The sequence below is a fragment of the Macaca fascicularis genome, chromosome 9, assembly GCF_037993035.2.
Source record: "Macaca fascicularis isolate 582-1 chromosome 9, T2T-MFA8v1.1".
NCBI classification, from domain to species: Eukaryota; Metazoa; Chordata; class Mammalia; order Primates; family Cercopithecidae; genus Macaca; species Macaca fascicularis.
Genome location: NC_088383.1, coordinates 102,670,963 through 102,689,935, shown reverse-complemented (window position 1 = coordinate 102,689,935; position 18,973 = coordinate 102,670,963). Strand labels below are relative to the sequence as shown.

Below are 18,973 nucleotides of genomic sequence, written 5' to 3'. Positions count from 1 at the left end.
TCTGCTTGGGACTTCAATTCTTGGATATCCTTGTTAACTTTCTGTCTCATTGATCTGTCTGATGTTGACAGTGGAGTGTTAAAGTCTCCCATTATTATTGTGTGGGAGTTTAAGTCTCTTTTTTAGTCTCTCAGGACTTGCTTCATGAATCTGGGTGCTCCTGTATTGGATGCATATATATTTAGGATAGTTTGCTTTTCTTGTTGAATTGATCCCTTTACCACTATGTAATGGCCTTGTTTGTCTCTTTTGATCTTTGTTGGTTTAGAGTCTGTTTTACCAGAGACTAGGATTGCAACCCCTGCTTTTTTTTGTTTCCCAATTGCTTGGTAGATCTTCCTCCATCCCTTTATTTTGAGCCTATGTGTGTCTCTGCACAAGAGATGGGTCTCCTGAATATAGCACACTGATGGGTCTTGACTCTTTATCCAATGTGCCGGTCTGTGTCTTTTAATTGGAGCATTTAGCCTATTTACATTTAAGGTTAATATTGTTATGTGGGAATTTGATCCTGTCATGATGTTAGCTGGTTATTTTGCTCATTAGTTGATGCAGTTTCTTCCTAACATCAATGGTCTTTACACTTTGGCATGTTTTTGCAGTGGCTGGTACTGGTAGTTCCTTTCCATGTTTAGTGGTCACTTCAGGAGCTCTTGTAAGGCACGCCTGGTGGTGACAAAAATCTCTGAGCATTTGCTTGTCTGTAAAGGATTTTATTTATCCTTCTCTTATGAAGCTTAGTTTGGCTGGATATGAAATTCTGGGTTGAAAATTCTTTTCTTTAAGAATGTTGAATATTGGCCCTCACTCTCTTCTGGCTTGTAGAGTTTCTGCTGAGAGATCTGCTGTTAATCTGATGGGCTTCCCTTTGTGGGTAACCCGTCCTTTCTCTCTGACTGCCCTTAACATTTTTTTCCTTCATTTCAACTTTGGTGAATCTGATGATTATGTGTCTTGGAGTTGCTCTTCTCAAGGAGTATCTTTGTGGCATTCTGTGTATTTCCTGAATTTGAATGTTGGCCTGCCTTGCTAGGTTGGGGAAATTCTCCTGGATAATAGCCTGAAGAGTGTTTTCCAACTTGGTTCCATTCTCCCTGTCACTTTCAGGTACATCAATTGGACGTAGATTTGGTCTTTTCACATAGTCCCATATTTCTTGGAGGCTTTGTTCACTTCTTTTTACTCTCTTTTCTCTAAACTTCTCTTCTCACCTCATTTCATTCATTTGATCTTCAATCACTGATACCCTTTCTTCCACTTGATGGGATTGGCTACTGAAGCTTGTGCATGGGTCATGTAGTTCTCGTGCCATGGTTTTCAGCTCCATCAGGTCATTTAAGGTCTTCTCTATGCTGTTTATTCTAGTTAGCCATTTGTCTAATCTTTTTTCAAGGTTTATAGCTTCTTTGCAATGGCTTCAAACATCCTCCTTTAGCTGGGAGAAGTTTGTTATTACTGATCGTCTGAAGCCTTCTTCTCTCAACTCGTCAAAGTCATTCTCTGGCCAGCTTTGTTCCATTGCTGGCGAGGAACTGCAATCCTTTGGAGAAGAGGTGCTCTGATTTTAGAACTTTCAGCTTTTCTGCTCTGGTTTCTTCCCACCTTTGTGGTTTTATCTACCTTTGGTCTTTGATGATGGTGATATACAGATGGGGTTTTGGTGTGGATGTCCTTTCTGTCTGTTAGTTTTCCTTCTAACAGGGAGGACCCTCAGCTGCAGGTCTGTTGGTGTTTGCTGGAGGTCCACTCCAGACCCTGTTTGCCTGGGTATCACCATCAGAGGCTGCAGAACAGCAAATATTGCAGAACGGAAAATGTTTCTACCTGATCCTTCCTCTGGTAGCTTTGTCTCAGAGGGGCACCTGGCCGTATGAGGTGTCAGTTGGCCCCTACTGGGAGGTGTCTCCCAGTTAGGCTACTCGGGGGTCAGGGACCCACTTGAGGAAGCAGTCTGTCCATTCTCGGATCTCAAACTCCGTGCTGGGAGAAGCACTACTCTATTCAAAGCTGTCAGACAGGGACGTTTAAGTCTGCAGAAGTTTCTGCTGCCTTTTGTTCAGCTATGCCCTGCCCCCAGAGGTGGAGTCTACAGAGGCAGGCAGGCCTCCTTGAGCTGCAGTGGGCTCCACCCAGTTCGAGCTTCCCAGCGGCTTTGTTTAGCTCTCAAGTCTCAGCAATGGCGGACGCCCCTCCCCCAGCCTCGCTACCACCTTGCAGTTCGACCTCAGACTGCTGTGCTATCAGTGAGCGAGGCTCTGTGGGCCTGTGGGTCCATCCGAGCCAGGTGTGGGACATAATCTCCAGGTGTGCCATTTGCTAAGACCATTGGAAAAGCTCAGTATTAGGGTGGGAGTGTCCCAATTTTCCAGGTACCATCTGTCATGGCTTCCCTTTGCTAGGAAAGGGAATTCCTCGACCTCTTGCGCTTCCCGGGTGAGGTGATGCCCCGCCCTGCTTCGGCTCACACTCCCTGGGCTGCACCCACTGTCCAACAAGCCCCAGTGAGATGAACCCGGTACCTCTGTTGGAAATGCAGAAATCACCTGTCTTCTGCATCGCTCACTCTGGGAGCTATAGACTGGAGCTGTTCCTATTCGGCCGTCTTGGTACAACCAAGACAGACTCTTAAACTAATAATTGGAACATATCACTAGAACAATTACTGAGGTAAGGACAGGGCACCCCAGAAGGAAAAAGGGGGAAGAAACTCACCCTAACTGTGAGGTAAAAGTTGTTTTTTTGAGACAGAGTCTTGCTCTGTCACCAGGCTGGAGTGCAGTGGCGCAATCTCAGCTCACCGCATCCTCCCCCTCCCAGGCTCGAGCAATTCCCCTGCCTCAGCCTCCCAAGTAGCTGGGACTACAGGTGCCTGCCACCATGCCCAGCTAATTTTTTGTATTTTAGTAGAGATGAGGTTTCACCACATTGGCCATGATGGTCTCGATCCCCTGACCTCATGATCCAGTCGCCTCGGGCTCCCAAAGTGCTGGGATTACAGGAATGAGCCACTGCCCCTGGCTGAGGTGAAGGTTTTAAAGAGAGGTGAGTCTAAAGAATAACTTGGAGGTGGTGAGAAGAGCCTTTGCCAAGCAGAGATGCTTCAAAGAGCTTGTGTGCCTAAAGACTCAGCTCTCCTTCCCTATATTCAGTATGCTTACGACATCACCCGTGGGCTACTTATGAGAGTGAATCTTTACAACAGCACATGTGGGCTACTTATCAAAGTTAATCTTCCCCCCCCCGCCCCATACAGCTAATTTTCATTCTTCCTAGCAATACAGGAGGTAAGGGAGAAGGACTGGCAGGAAGGTTAAATTTTCTGTGATTGCATTGGCCTGTCAATACATGAAAGGTATAATAAAACAAAGCACTGAGTGCCATAATATGTCTAAATTGTAATTAAATACCTTGCGATCCATGCCAACTTCTTCCCTTTGTGGGTATAAATACATAATGATGATCTAGATTTATTTTGCTGGCATCTGACCGTAATGAAATCAACTTGGATCGCTCTCATTTCCTTAATCCACTTCTAAATTCCTGCTAGGTAAGTCACAAGTTGGCTGGCATGTCTATGAGAAGAGTAGAGTCCTGACTTGTTCTGGGTTTGCATGTGGCTGGCTTGACTGGGGGAACCCTGTACCCCAGTAGGTGGACTATTCCTATCTCTCTTCTCAAGGATTTGGCTGGGTGCCAGGTCTGGACCATTTACAGCTGAGTTCATTCTATCACCATCCCAGGTGCCTGGTTGTGACAGGAAGAATCGGGTTCCTGGTCTGATTTTTGAGCCTTGCTCCTTGGACAAGCTGTGGACATTTGTCTGGTTTATTAATGGCCCTCTGCTTGCTCTACCCAGGCACTCTGGGGATGGTTGTAGTAAGATGTAAACTGAAAAGTTCTTCTGGCCCTGCTGGCTTGTCTGATCATTGTCTGCTCATTTATTCAAAATTTCATTTTCAGATTCTGTGAGGATGATGTCTGCTAATGCCTAGTGCTGACACTGGCCTCAACCAGGACACAGAATCCTCTTGTTCTCTTAGGTTCAACATACCCTGACTCAGGACCCTAAAAGTGCTTGCATCAGAGTGTTCTACTCAAATTCACCTACAATAAAGGTGATCCCCAAAAGCCCAGAAACCAGTAATTTAAAAGGAGCAAGAAACTGGGACTGGAAGTGTTTGGGACAGGAGACTTAACATTTCATTTGTCTGTACTATGCAGTTTTGTTTTGTTTTTTTCCCTAAACAAAGCATACATATTAATTACATGAAAAAGAAAAAATAAATTCACTCTGAATTTTTAGCCTAGAAACGATGTCCTTTCTTCAGATTAGGCTAGCATCGAAGCCCCTCTCGTCGTTTTCTTCAGAGGCCAGCAGCAGGACTCTTTTCTCTGACTGTTGTCACTTGCCTTTTCTCATACTTAACTCTAAGAGCTTCTTCTCTTTTTCCATGCAGATGTCAGAAAGGAAAAAAAAATGTATAACAGAGGGCATCTGCCTACTGCAGGTGAGTACTCACTGGGAGTGAGATCATGCGGTGAAGTGGCTGAGAACACACGACATAGGGGTTAGGCTGATGTGACGAGATCCTGACAAGCTACTTGTGGCTCAGCAAGACCTCAGAGAAAAGCATCCTTCACCTTGGCCCTGAGTGGCCTTTGCTTCTCCTTTCTTTAAAACAATAATAATCTCTAACACTTATTAGGCATCCACCATTGTGCTAAACTCTTTAACTCCATGATCTCATTTAATTCTTGCAACGTTCCTGTAAAATGGAGACTAATAAACCCATTTCACAGATGAGGAGACTGAAGTTCAGAAAGGTAATATTATCTGTTCCAGAGTCACCTAGCTAGTTAGAAATACATAGAGCTAGAATTCAAACCCAGGATGGTCTGACTCCAGAATTGAAACTGGTAACCACCATGCCAGACTGTTTTTTCTGGTATAGTGCACTTTTTAGATGTGTACTGAAACATTATGAGGTGTTCAATAAATCCAATTTGAAAATATTCATTGGCCTGGCGTGGTGGCTCACGCCTGTAATCCCAACATTTTGGGAGGCCAAGGTGGGTGGATCATTTAAGGTCAGAAGTTCAAGACCAGCCTGGCCAACATGGTGAAACCCCATATCTACTAAAAATACAAAAATTAGCTGTGCGTGGTGGCACACGCTTGTAATCCCAGCTACCCGGGAGGCTGAGGCAGGAGAATCGCTTGAACCTGGGAGGCAGAGTTTGTAGTGAGCCGAGATCACACCACTGCACTCCAGCTTGGGCGACAAAGGAAGAGCCTGGGTAAATGCAGGGGGACTCCATCTCAAAAAAAAAGAAAAAGAAAATATTCGTTAGCTGGGGGGCATCGTGGTATGCACCTGTAGTCCCAGCTTCTCAGGAGGCTGAGGCAGGACGATCGCTTGACCCAGGAGTTTAAGGCTGCAGTGCTAACTGCAGTGACTTCACCGTTGCACTCCAGTCTGCAAAACAGAGTAAGACTCTGTCTCAAAAGAAACAAATTTAAAAAATCAGATACTTGGTGCTGTCATAGTCAAGCATTTACTTAAAGTTTTAAAACCATCACTTGTCATTTGTTTTACAGGTTAAGTAAAATAATGTTATATTTAAAATTTCAGCCCTGGAACTTTATCTGCATTGTAAGGTTGGTACAATTATGTTTCTGCATTGCCATATTAAGCTCAGTTAACTCAATTTGAAGCTATTTAGATTTTCTGATTTTAATAGGATTTGTTAGGTAATTATACATCTATATCTATGCCTGTCTAGCTATCAATACACCATTTGGCTTCTAGTTCTTAACTTACTTATTTTACTTCTACTGAAATATAATAACATTTATAAAATTAAAAGCTAGGCCAGGCATGGTTACTCACAGCTGTAATCCCAGCAGTTTAGGAGGCCAAGATGGGAAAATCATTTGAGGTCAGGAGTTCAAGACCAGCTTCAGCAAAATAGACCTGTTTCTGCAAAAAATTTAAAAATTAGACAGGCGTGGTGGTGTGTGTCTGTGGTCCTAGCTACTCAGGAGCCTGAGTCAGGAGGATCCCTTGAGCCCAGAAGTTTGAGGTTACAGTGAGCTCTGATTGCACCACTGCACTCCAGCCTGAAAGACAGAGACCTTACCTCTAAAAAAAAAAGTAAAAATAAAAGGTAAACCATAAGCCCTCAAACTTTATAAAAACTCTGTCATAAGTATAAGGGGTCAGACAGGCAGGACACCAAAATTATAAGAGCTAAAACTGTATATAATATAATATAATTATGGTAAGGCAGCTTGTATGTTCTCTTACCAATATTGCAGTTTGTCATTATGATGTGATGGGCACCTGCACAAAGCAGATGGACCTGAATGTTATCTAACATTTCCTGGAGGGCAGCCCTCAGGGCTGTGAGAGCATACTTATTTGAACACTTTCTTGTGAGAGGTCTGGAAAAGTTCCTGAATTTTTTGAATAGTGCAGAACTACAACCTTCATAATCAGTTTACAGGAAGTTCGAATAATTGCTCTAAGATGGCATAAGTTTCACTCCACATTGTTTACCAAGATGATTTAATCTGGTCGTTTAAATTAACATATTGGTGGTCTGTAATATATGTACATGTTGTTTTTACTATTGTTTTCAAATGAGTGAGGTACGTCTTTATATTCTGACATGAAAAATGTTCGTGATATACTGTCTAGTGGGACAGAAGTTTCAGGACAGAATGTACCATATGATTCCATTTTGTAAAAATTAATCAATTAAACAAACAAATCTATCTATATGTATCTATGGAAAACAGAATCCAGCTGGGCATGGTGGTGTGCACGTGTAGTCCCAGGTACTTAGGATGCTGAGGCAGGAGGATCGCTTGAGCCCAGGAGTTTGACGCTGCAGTAAGATCAAACTACTGCAGTCCACTCTGGGCTAGAGAGGCAGAACTCGTCTCTAAAAAAACAAACAAAGAAAAAAAAAAAAAAAGAGGAGAAAAATAAAAGAATCCACTATACTACGTAAAGGCCAGGGGAATTGAGCCTTCCATTTATATTTTACATTTCTGTGTTGCTAATTTTTTGACTATATGGGAGTTTATTAATGATGCAATCCCTGATTGAAGGTACAAGAAATGCATCAGAACTCCAGAGGTCAATGTACTATACAGATTCTTGCTTTGAAAATATGATCTGAGAGCAATGTGATTGCAGTCCTTGGAATATATAGTGTTCTCTGACTGCTGCTGCAACCTTACTTATTTATTTTAAATCTGTACAAATTTGATGCATACAGCTTGATGAGTTTGGAGATAAGTAAACATCCATGAAACCATTTCCACAATCTATGCCATAAACATATCAATTACATCCAAAATTTCCTCCCACCTCATTATAATTTGTGATAAGAACACTTAACATTACTATCTTAGCACATTTTTAAGTATAAAATGCAATATTATTAACTCTAGGCACTATGTTGTACAGATGTCTAGGACCTATTCATGTTGCATAACTGAAATTTTTTGTGCCCTTTGACCAATAGTTCCCCATCTTCCTTTGCCATATGGCCCTGGCAACTACCGTTCTACTTTCTGATTCTATGAGTTTGACTATATCTGATACCTCATATAAGTGGTATCATGTAGTATTTGTCCTTCTGTGTTAAACTTATTTCACTTAGCATAATATGCTCCAGGTTCATTCATGTTGTCGCAAATGGCAAGATTCTTTCTCTTTTAAGGCTAAATAGTATTCCATTTTATGTATATACACCACGTTTTCTGTATCCATTTGTCCTTTGGAAATTTAGGTTGCTTGCATGTCTTGGCTATTGTGAATAATGCTGCGGTGAACACAGGAGTGAAGATATCTCTCAGTATACTGATTTTGAGTCCTTTGAATATACGCCCAGAAGTGGGATTTTTGGATCATATCATATTTTTAATTTTTCAAGTAGAAGGATTCCCTTTTCTTTACTTTCTCGCTTGTTGAATTTTTAAAGTATCACATTCGAAAGATAAAAACAGTAGTTTTTAAAATAAAAATATTTCTCCAGGCACGGTGGCTCATGCCTGTAATCCCAGCACTTTCAGAAGCTGAGGCGGACGGATCACTTGAGCCCAGGAGTTCAAGACCAACCTGGCCAACGTGGTGAGACCCTATCCCAAATACAAAAAATAGCTGGGCTGGTGTCATGCGTCTGTGGTCCTAGCTACTCGGGAAGCTGAGGTGGGAGGATCACCTGAGCTTGGGAAGTTGACACTGCAGTGAACTGAGATCAAGCCCCTCCACTCCAGCCTGGGTGACAGAGTGAGAACCTGTCTAAAAAAAAAAAAAAAAAAAAATTAAGAAATGCAAGCCGTTGGTTTCCACAGCAAGTCTTGACCATCGATCCACACCACAAGGGGGTGCTGTGGGATTCTGAATGAGTCACATCACTGGCACCTCAGTTTCCCCTCTGTAAAACAAGAATGACACCCTCCTCACCGGGAGGTGGCAGAGCTGAAACGATGTGGCTGTGAAAGCGAGTGGGTCTGAGTGGGTTCTGGGAGACTGCCTTTAATTTTCCTAAATTTGAATGGGGGTTGGGATAAGGTGAGACTGAAGAATCTTTGTTCTGGTCGATTATATTTCTAAAACTAGAACTAAGAATTCAGTGCTTCGCTTCCTCCTCTGACCTAAGTCTCACGCTCCTATTCAGAGTGGTGGGGTGGAAGGAAGCTTGAAGTCACCCTGTCCTCAAAGAATCTGACAAAAGTTACACACCTTAATCCCAGAAAACTGCATGGAAAGCTGATTTTTAAATACAATTCCTGGAGATTCCCAGGCCCACGTGAAGGATCCTTCATTGATTTAATTCAATCACCTTGTTTTACCCAGGAGAACAAGGTTTAGAAATTAAGGCCACCGAGCCTGGCTGTTAATGGCTCACAGATTCCCCATCCCCAAGAATTGCTCTGGGTGTGAGAACCACCTGCAATGCAGTGGTGTGATTTATGCTCCTGAAAGCACATCCTCTGCCAGGTGCGGTGGTTCAAGCCTGTAATCCCAGCACTTTGGGAGACCCATTAGGGTGGATCACCTGAGCTCAGGAATTCGAGACCAACCTGGGCAACATGGCAAAACCTCATCTCTACAAAAAATTTAAAAAGTAGCCGGGTGTGGTGGCAGCTACTGGGGAGGCTGAGGTGGAAGGAACGCTTGAGCCCTGAAGGCAGAGGTTGCAGTGAGCCGAGATCGTGGTACTGCACTCCAGCCTGGGTGACAAAGTGAGACCACATCTTGCTTGCCTGTTTCCCCCTCCCTGGTCTGTTTTCCTCACGAGCTTTTCCTGAAGTGCATATGCCCAGTAAATCACACACACCTCAACCTCTGTCTGAGGCTCTCCTAGGGAATCTGACCTCATACAAGTGCCAAGTGTCACTGGCATCATTTTATAGATTCTAGACATTGATAACATGTGATGACAATATACCAATAAGATACCTAACTGCTCTCTTCACTTTATACAATCATACTTGGGACCTCAGAAATCATTTAGTCATTTTACAGGTGAGGACATGTACATATATATATGTGTGTATATGTAAATATATACTTTATAATATTTATATATTTATTCTCCTGCTTTTTCCACTTAATATCATATCACAATGATTTCCCTTTACTTCTTTTTTTGTGGCTCCTTTTGATAAGCTTTGTAAAAAGAACTTTTATTTGGGGCTGGGTGTGGTGGCTCACACCTGTAATCCCAGCACTTTGGGAGGCTGAGATGGGTGGATCACCTGAGGTCATGAGTTCAAGACCAGCTTGGCCAACATGGTGAAACCCTGTCTCTACCAAAAATACAAAAAAAATTAGCTGGACATCGTGGGGCACTTGTAATCCCAGCTACTTGGGAGGCTGAGGCAGGAGAATTGCTTGAATCCAGGAAGCAGAGGTTGCAGTGAGCTGAGATGGTGCCACTGCACTCCAGCCTGGGTGACAGAGCAAGACTGCATCACAAAACGAAACAAAACAAAAACAACAAAAAAACTTTTAAGTTCAGGGATACGTGTGCAGATTTGTTATATAGGTAAACCTGTGTCTTGGGAGTTTGTTGTACAAATTATTTCATCAAACAGGTATTAAGCCTAGTACCCATTAGTTATTTTTCCTGATCCTTTCCCTCCTTCTACCCTCTACCCTCTGGGAGGCTCCAATGTCCACTGTTCCTCCTCTGTGTGTCCATGTGTTCTCATCATTTAGCTCCCACTTGTAAGTGAGAACATGTGGTATTTGGTTTTCTCTTCCTGTGTTAGTTTGCTAAGGATAACGAGCTCTAGGTCCATTCATGTTCCTGCAAAGGACATGATCTTGTTTTTTTAAGTCTGTATAGTATTCCATGGTGTATACGTAGCACATTTTCCTGACACCGTCCACTACTGATGGGCATTTAGGTTGATGCCATGTCTTTGCTGTGACTAGTGCTGCAATGAACATATGTGTGCATGTCTTTATGATAGAACGATTTCTATTCCTTTGGATTTCCCTTTACTTCTGTCTTTATAAACATACTTGTGAAAAGATGCATAATATTCTAATCTATGAAGGTACCTTTTTTAAACCTAATATACTCAAATAGGGGAACAGTTATTTATATTTTTATTATTATAAATTATGAAAAGGAATGTCTTTATGTAAATATTTGTTTCTGTGTTTCAGGGGTTTTTTTCCTTAGGAAAAATCTTCTAGAAATAGAGTTACTGGGCCACAGGATATGATATGTATTGCAAATTTTTCAAAAAATTTTTACCAACTTACATTCCCAACCACAATGCCGTCTGGCAATTTGAATCCTTTTGCCAATATCAAGTGTTATTTTTATAAAAACAAACCCCAAACTCTGACTTAAAGTGAAAAGAACTCACTGCTCCATTAATTTATCTTTCTTTGTTTACAGTAAAGTTGTTTTTTCATATCTTTATTAGCCATTTATTTTTCCTGTTTGGGAGAGTTTTCCCCTTGTGTAGGCCTTTAATAATGAATTTGTACAGTTTTTGGCAGCCATTCTGGAAAAATATTATACTAGTTGTGAACTTTGTTACTAAGTCTTTGATTTAGAGATATTTATGCTATAATTTCTCCAGAGCAACATTTTTTACCTGTTCCGTGGCAAAGTGTATGGGGAAAAATTTGAGTCTGGAGAAATTCCATTAGTAATTAACACTCAACCAAATTTACCTCCCTCGCTACAGGCAAGACGGAATGTCTTTAAGAGAGGATTTCTAAACATAAAATGTAATGTGATAATTAAACAAAATATTTAAAGTGGAATGGAGGCAGAAATGAAAACACTTACACATTTATGAAAAAACACAAAGTGGGCAGATGACATTGTTCAAAATGCAAGGGTTAGGGCAATGTAACCCATGTGCCTCGAAGATACTAACAAATTCAGACATCCCTAATGTTATGTTTGTCTTAGGATTTCAACTTGTGGTTTTAAAAATGTTTCTCATTTCGTTGTTTTCTTATTTCAGAAATAAGGTTGACCCTAAGAAAAATCCAATTGGATAGATAATCAACACTGCAAGTCAAGCAAGCGTTTTAGCCTCCGTCTCAGTGCAGTGTTATCATTTATGTTTTCATGATTTAAAAAAATTAAATGCTGACAGTTTTTCAAGAGACAAGATTAAATTCTGTACTGAAATTCTTCAAGCTTGGGCTCTAGCCAGAGGTGAACTTTATTTTGGAAAATCTGAGAAAATGAGCTCCATTAATTCTGAGGTGTGGAAAGAAGGATCTTGAAATACCCCTCGCTTCTCCAGACACATTATTTAACCTAGCACATTCCTTACAGCAGCTGTTCCAAATCTTTTCCACTTTCCCCAAACCCTCCTAAGCCGTATGGAGAAGGCAGATGCTGGGTGACCTTCCTTGTCCAAGCTCCTCCCATCTCCAAATGCCCCCATGTCTACTCCCGCTCAACCATAAGTTCTTTTAGGACAGCCCGCTGTCTTTCCTTTACGCTCCCCTTCTCCCAGTCCAAAATGGAGTGCCCTGTTCATAAGAATCGTTCACTAATCAAGACGTTGAAAAGGAATGATTGCGGCAAAATCAACTTAAACAACATGGATCCTAGATTTTGCTGGTAGTCAGACCCTGACTAGAGTCAGTTTCCTTGGAATAATGAACTGAGGAAGGAACACAGCAGAGTGACCCTTACAGGCCTAAGTTAGAACCTGGTCCTACCACTCATTAACTGGGTGATCCTGGACAAATTATTTAACCTCTCAACCCTGCTCCCCCTCATTCTTCAGATACTTCATCTCAAAACATGAGGATAACAGAAATTCCTGGCTCCTAGAGCTCTTAGGAGGATTAAATCAGAGAATGGAGTTGGTGCAGAATGTGCCACTTAATAAGCGCTCAAAATAGCTATAATAGATGTTGTCATATATCATCAATATATCAAACCTCTGAATAATTTGCCAGGTTTGCAAACTGTTTTCCTAATCTCTTTCTGCCTTATGCAGGCAAATTTCAGTTTAAAAAAAGGAAAGGGGGTGTTGAAAGAGATGGGAATTGTTTCTCAGCTCCTTCACCCTGATTTTAGAACTTTGATCTACCTCCAAAGCCAGGAAAACCTGCCCCTCCCCCACTCCAGGATGGAGGACAGAACACATGACCTCTGCTTTACTTCGCCATCGACTCTGTGTACCGCGACTCCCTCTCTGATTCTAGTAGACCCTAGCTCAGTGCCTGGCATGGGGTGGGGCGCAACACTCCACACAGTTGAGTTGCTGGAATCCCCACGTCCCTTCTCACGAATGGACTCTGGACAGAGTTACTTACTTCTGTACCTGTCTGCTTGCATCTTAGAGAACATTTTTGTTCTGCAGAATCTAAAGCTCTTTCAGAGCATAACTCAATCACAAAGATTTCAGGGCAGACTATTCCATATGCATTGATTGTTTGTCAGTTCACTTAGTAAATATTTATTCAATGACTACTGTGCTTTTTACAAAAGAAGAGCACGTATTTAGCCATAGAAGAACTTGTTTGCTTTTTCCCCCCTCAGATCCTTCAAACTCCAGTGAGGTTACCTTTTCCTTTTTGATGCTTTAAAATAATGTCTGACTATAGTGACATCTACTGGTAAAACGGAGCTCTAAGCCAAAGGAATCATAAGCAGCTAGCCTGCTTTTTTGACAGTTCTTTTTTCCCTAAGTGTGGTCCAGGCAGATGTCCAAATCAACAGTCCTTGATAATGAGAACTACTAAACCACTTCATTAAAGTCACTTTCCTGCTAATGATTTCTGAATCTTAAAAGCTGTCCTGTTTAAAATACTACCGCTGTCCTTGCTGAAGAATCACAGACCAAGCTGCCAGGCAGCTTTTTGAAAGGACCATACTTAAGAAAGTGCACAGAACCTTAGAAAGATATTGTATTAAAGTAACTCATGTTGAATTGAATGACTGTGAGCCCCGGCTAACACAGCATTGCCATGAGCTGATGGATTCCAGGACATTTCAGGTCATGAATGAATTACTATTTGAAAGTTAATTTGCATGCCATGTGGCAGATAGATGAGGTCACTGGATTCTTGTATTAAAGAAGTCATTGGTCAAGCTTGGGATTTTATTTTACATATAATGCAGTATTCAGTTGTTAAATTCTCAAGGTATCCATCAACAGGACATTCAACACAACATAAATACTGTGCATTTGCTAAAAAGAAAAAAAGCAGGAAGGAATAAGAAATAATGCTTTTATAATATTAGTAAATTATATGTTCTAAAATTGAAAAATAAAGCTTTTTTAAGAATAGATATTTAATTACCTTGAAATCTGGGAGAGAAACAACTATATAATTCTCTAGTAATTGGTTGCTAGCTTGCAAAATGTTAACTATGTCTGCTGGTGCCAATGAGTTTCATCAATCAAGATGCGTTTGGTTAGATGGCCTCATGGCAGCAAGAGGCTGAAGCAGCTCTAGCATCACCTCCTTACACAAGCAGAAAACATTCTTCAGAAGCCTCATTGTGAGAACAAGCAACTCTTTCCCTGGGGTGTTGCCTGCAAACTGCCTCTCACATATCATTGGTCAGAACTGGTTACTTTGCCCCTTTCTAAGCCAATCACTGGCAAGAGGATTGGAATGTTTGGTTTAGAGACTAATTGAAATTCACCCCAACCTTAGCCCCTCCTCTGGGTTTGGGATGGGAGCACTTTGATCAGCACGTGGCATGATAACTTAAAACTGGGGAGATTCAAGCAAGGAAAAAGGGAGGAAGATGAATTTGGGTAAGGAACCAATGGTGTCTACTACAATCAAGAGGTGAATGTGTGGGGAGGATAATGAGGCAGATGTGGGTCTCTAGAAATCTGGGTTGGATGGGAAGGATGAGGATGCTAACCCAAGAGAAATGCTGGAGCGAGAGAAGGGTTTGTTTTATTTTGTTTGGTGTGAATCTAGAAGAGACCTGAACATATTTATAAGTAGAAGGGGGGTCAGTAGAAATGAAGAGTTTGAGAACTCAGAAAAACAAGTTCCCAGAGCAGATGAGAAAGAATGGAATCTCCAGTCAGGTACCAGACTTTGGGATTTAGAAGATCAAATTTCAAAAAAAAATGGGTGAGTCCATCAGAAAATTGCCAACTTTTAATTTCTTTGATCAGAGGCTTAAAAAAAAACTTAACAATTGTTAATTAAAGTTACTTTCTATTACAATTAATTGAAAGTAATTACAATTAATTTCCATTAATTTCTCAGTTTCTGGATTTTAAATGTTCTTCTTGTTGACTTTCTCCAGATTTTTTTTTTTTTTTTTGGCTGTCCATGATGTTATTGTGAAAATCTGAATAAGGTTGGTATAATAGATGAAAACATTGTATTGATGTTAATGCTCCGATTTTGCACATTTTACTGTTCTTATAGAGAGAATGTCCTTTTAAAGGAAATGTACACTCTAGGACTGCAGAAGTGTGATGGTGGATTCTACGTGTCAATGTGGCTAGGCTATGGCACCCAGTTGTTTGCTCAAACACCAAACTAGATGTTGCTGGAAAGATATTTTTTAGATGTGATTAACATTTAACTCAGTAGACTCTGAGTAAAGCAGATTGCCCTCCGTAATGTGAGTGGGCTTCATCCAATCAACTGAAGACTTTAAGAACAAAGACTGAGGTTTCTGGAAGAGGGAATTCTCCTCAGAATTGCAACATAGAAACCCTGCTTGAATTTCCAGCCTGCTGCTCTGTGGAATTCAGACTCAGATTGCAATATTGACCTTTACCTTAATTTTCAGCCTGCTAGGCTGCTCTATGGATTTCTGACCTGCCAACCCACACAATCCCATAAGCCCATTTCATAAAATATATGTCTACCTTCCTTCTTCTCCTCCTCCCTGTACGTTCTTCTTTCTCACTTTCATTCATTCATATATATGTATATATATGGAGAACTGTGACTCCTGACTATACAGGGTAAATGGCATCATGTTTTCAACTTATTCTCAAATATTAACTCCAGGGGAATCTGGGTGAAAGGTAATGGGAATTCTTTGTACAATTCTTGTAGTGATTCTGTAATTCTGAAATTATGTCAAAATTAAAAGTTAACAGCAACGTTTATTTGAAATCCAGTTTGGAACAGAGCTTTTCTCTTATATCCAAGCATATAAACTTGTCTACATTCCCGAGGTAGCTGACAAACGCCCATTTAACACATAATGTAGCTGAAATAGTGTGCCTTCTCCCAGGGATTAAATAGGAAGAAAGCAAGACTGTTTGAACAGTGATTCAAGCAGAAGGGAAAACATTGAGATTGAGTAACAAATTTTATTTCACCTTTACTTGGGTGGAAAAACTATTGCACAGTTTAATATTGAACTGCCAATGTGGAAAATGGGGGAAAAAAGCAACAGCTGGTGGGTTGAGGAAAGAATGGTCGATAAAGAAGAAACAAGTGCTTGGGTGTACCTAGAGAGGAAGGGAGGAGAGTTTTAAGGAAGGTTTTGTTTGATTTGGTTTAATCTGAAGAAATTTGAGCATATTTATACACAGGGGATGGAGCTAGGGTTGAGTGAATACTTGAAATAACGTCAGAGAGAAACAAATGGGATCTTAAGCAAGCAGTGTTTTCTTAAATTTTATATACCATTAATTTGTTTTAATAGTAAAACTGGAGGACCAATATAAAGTTGTTGACTTTTATATTTGCCAAGTGAAGACTTTAAACACACACATACACACACACACACACAGCCACCCAAACAATGACTATCCACTGTTACCATAATTTCATAAAGGGTGAACACTAATACATAAAAGGCAAAATGTAAACATTTACTAGATTTAGCATGGTGTTCTTATTTCACTGAGGACTGTTTTATGGACTCTGGCTTTTTAAGTCAGTCTTGGCTGAGCATCTATAAGCACCTGTGTCTACCCTGGTAATCTGTGCGAAGCCTGATGAAGAGGGATGTTCTCAAACACACACTTCGGGTGGTGGTACATCCCCATCTCCTCCATTGTGACTTTGGTTCTTCCGAGGGCTCACTTCCCCTTACCTCTATAGGTGATCCAGGTAAGCCCTGATTTGGCTCTAGGTTCCGGTTCCTCCTCCTCCCAAGGGCAAACTTACAAGTGGAGCTGTGGCACCCACCTCCACTGGCTTTACTGAAATTGCATGTTTACCTTCCAAGTTTTTCAATACTTTTTATCACCAATTCTGCCCTTTGTTAATGTTCAAACCCACTGATCTCTTTCTGGTTACTGGAGCTTTACTTGTGTTTTCGCCTTGCTCATCACCTCACCGTTGCTTCTCATAGAATTTTTTGGCTGGAGAAATGTATTAGCACCTGTTTCTGTTTCTCTAATTCATGTTAGATGCCTCCTACCTTAACAGGGAATAGCTGTTTTGGCTACACACCTTACTGGTGAGATTAGTGCCATTCCCCTGTGCTTTGTTTAGGACCTTTCCTGATCCACAACCTTTAGGGTAAAAGTCCAAGGCAATTCATGTCCTCATATCTGCAAATGAAAAGCATGAGATCAATTAGAAAGTGTTTGCTTTGGGTCAAACAGACTGTGTGTGTGACAAACAGACTGTGTGTGTGATGTGCTTCGTCCTCTGTCCTTGTTTAGCAATGTGACTTCACACAAGTTTCTTAAACTCGCTAAGTCATCTTTCTTATTTGTAACATAGAGAAAATAAGAATCTCAAAAGGCTTTTCCAGGGATCAAATGAGAGAAATATGTAAGGAGCTTTGACATGTGCTGGCACATGGCAGGGCTCAAGAAATCGTGCCTGCTGTTATAACCCTCCTTTCTTCCTAGCACTTTCTAGAATGATGCTGTCAAACATGCTAACTACTAGTGTCACTGAAACACCAGGGGTCCGGTCTAGGTCCTGCTGCTTGCTTCACAGAAAGGCGATGACTGAGACAATGAGTATTGCCAAGGAAGAAGGCTTTAATTGGGGGCTGCACCCAAGGAGATGGGGGTTCAGTCTCAAATTCATCTCTCTGATTGATTAAAATTAGGGGTTTATATAGCAGGGAAGACATGTTACTATGTCTGAGAAAACAGGAACTCCAGAGGCGTAAGGAAGCAATCATGATGAATGAGGGGCCTGGCGTTTCATTGTGTGGATGCAATGACGTGGTTTCGGTTCTTTGATACTTCCTGAGAGGCCTGGGGATCCTTTCCCGAGGAAGGAACTCAGATACAAACAAGGGCCAATTTCTATGTTTATCCGAAAACAACTGTCTATGGGACTGTTAGTCGGTTTCACTAGCTAGTGGAGGTGGGTGCCACAAGTTTCACCTGTAGTTGCTCTTGGGAGGAGGACGAACCAAAGCCCGGAGCCAGGTCAGGGTTTACCTGAATCACCTGCAGAGACGAGGGGAAAAGAACTCTCAGAAGAAACAATGCCATGATGGAGGAGATGGGGATGTACAACCATCCGAAACAACTTACAGCTTTAAGTTTCAAACTTTAAGACTAGAAGGGCCAATTTCTACGTTTATCCAAAAACAACTGTCTATGGGACTATTAGGTCATTTCACTAGCCACATGTACCCACTGAGCATCTGAAATGCGGCTGGTCTCAGTTGAGATGTGCAGTAACTATAAAACACACATTCGATTTTGAGGCTTGGGATGATGGAAAGAATGTATCTCACTAATAATTGTTTATATTGATAACATGTTGAAACAGTAATATTTTGGATGTACTGGGTTAAAAAATATATTATTAAAATTAATCTCACTTGTCTTTTTACATTATTTAATATGGCTTCCAGAAAAGTAAAAATTACGTGTGTAGGCTGCAGTGTAATTCTACTGGACAGCGTTATTTTAGAATCCTGATTCTTATTTGTGAAATAGGTTGACAAATTGATGTATGGGATCTTTCTTTAGAGATCACTCCTGGATATGACCCCGTTGTCCACCTGACATCCCTGCAGAGGATGGCGTGTTGTCTTTACCACTTCTTTGGCCTTAAACATCTGCTTTGTACTGTGTCTTGCTTTTCTCATGCACTTAGAAGATTAAAGATCTTAATAACATAAAGAGATGTCATCTGAAAAAGGTGGACAGATATCCCATCATATCCCCAAGGGTCGAGTCATGAAGAGACGGGAAATCTGCTTGTGAGCACATAGGTGACAAATATTGGGCATTAATTAAGGTTAATAATTAATAATTGTATTTGGGTACAAGTAAGAGAAACACTTTTTTTTTTTTTTTTTTTTTTTGAGACAGAGTCTGGCTCTGTCACCCAGGCTGGAATGTAGTGGCACCATCTTGGCTCACCGCAACCTCTGCCTCCTGAGTTCAAGCGATTCTCCTGCCTCAGCTTCCCGAGTAGCTGGGACTACAAGGTATGACCACCATGCCCGGCTAATTTTTTGTATTTTTAGTAGAGACGGGGTTTTGCTATGTTGCCCAGGCTGGTCTCCTAAGCTCAGGCAATCAGCCCACCTT

The 18,973-nt window shown here is 41.2% G+C and overlaps 2 long non-coding RNA genes across 3 annotated transcripts in view; both read left to right on the top strand.

Annotated features, from left to right (window-relative positions):
• Positions 1 to 11,662, top strand: part of LOC135964970 (uncharacterized) — a 28,179-nt gene extending 16,517 nt beyond the window's left edge. The window contains exons 2-3 of the long non-coding RNA XR_010577704.2: positions 4,458 to 4,508; positions 11,516 to 11,662. This is a non-coding gene — a long non-coding RNA (uncharacterized lncRNA). The remainder of the gene's footprint in view (positions 1 to 4,457; positions 4,509 to 11,515) is intronic.
• Positions 11,663 to 14,190: 2,528 nt separating this feature from the next.
• The window catches only part of LOC107130868 (uncharacterized), a 67,189-nt gene continuing 62,406 nt past the window's right edge, over positions 14,191 to 18,973 (top strand). Inside the window, exons 1-2 of one of the 2 annotated variants that reach the window (XR_012417969.1) lie at positions 14,191 to 14,284; positions 18,752 to 18,870. This is a non-coding gene — a long non-coding RNA (uncharacterized lncRNA). Of the gene's footprint in view, positions 14,285 to 14,918; positions 15,621 to 18,751; positions 18,871 to 18,973 lie in introns of those variants that run through there. The other variant, XR_001493552.3, reaches the window with a different exon arrangement.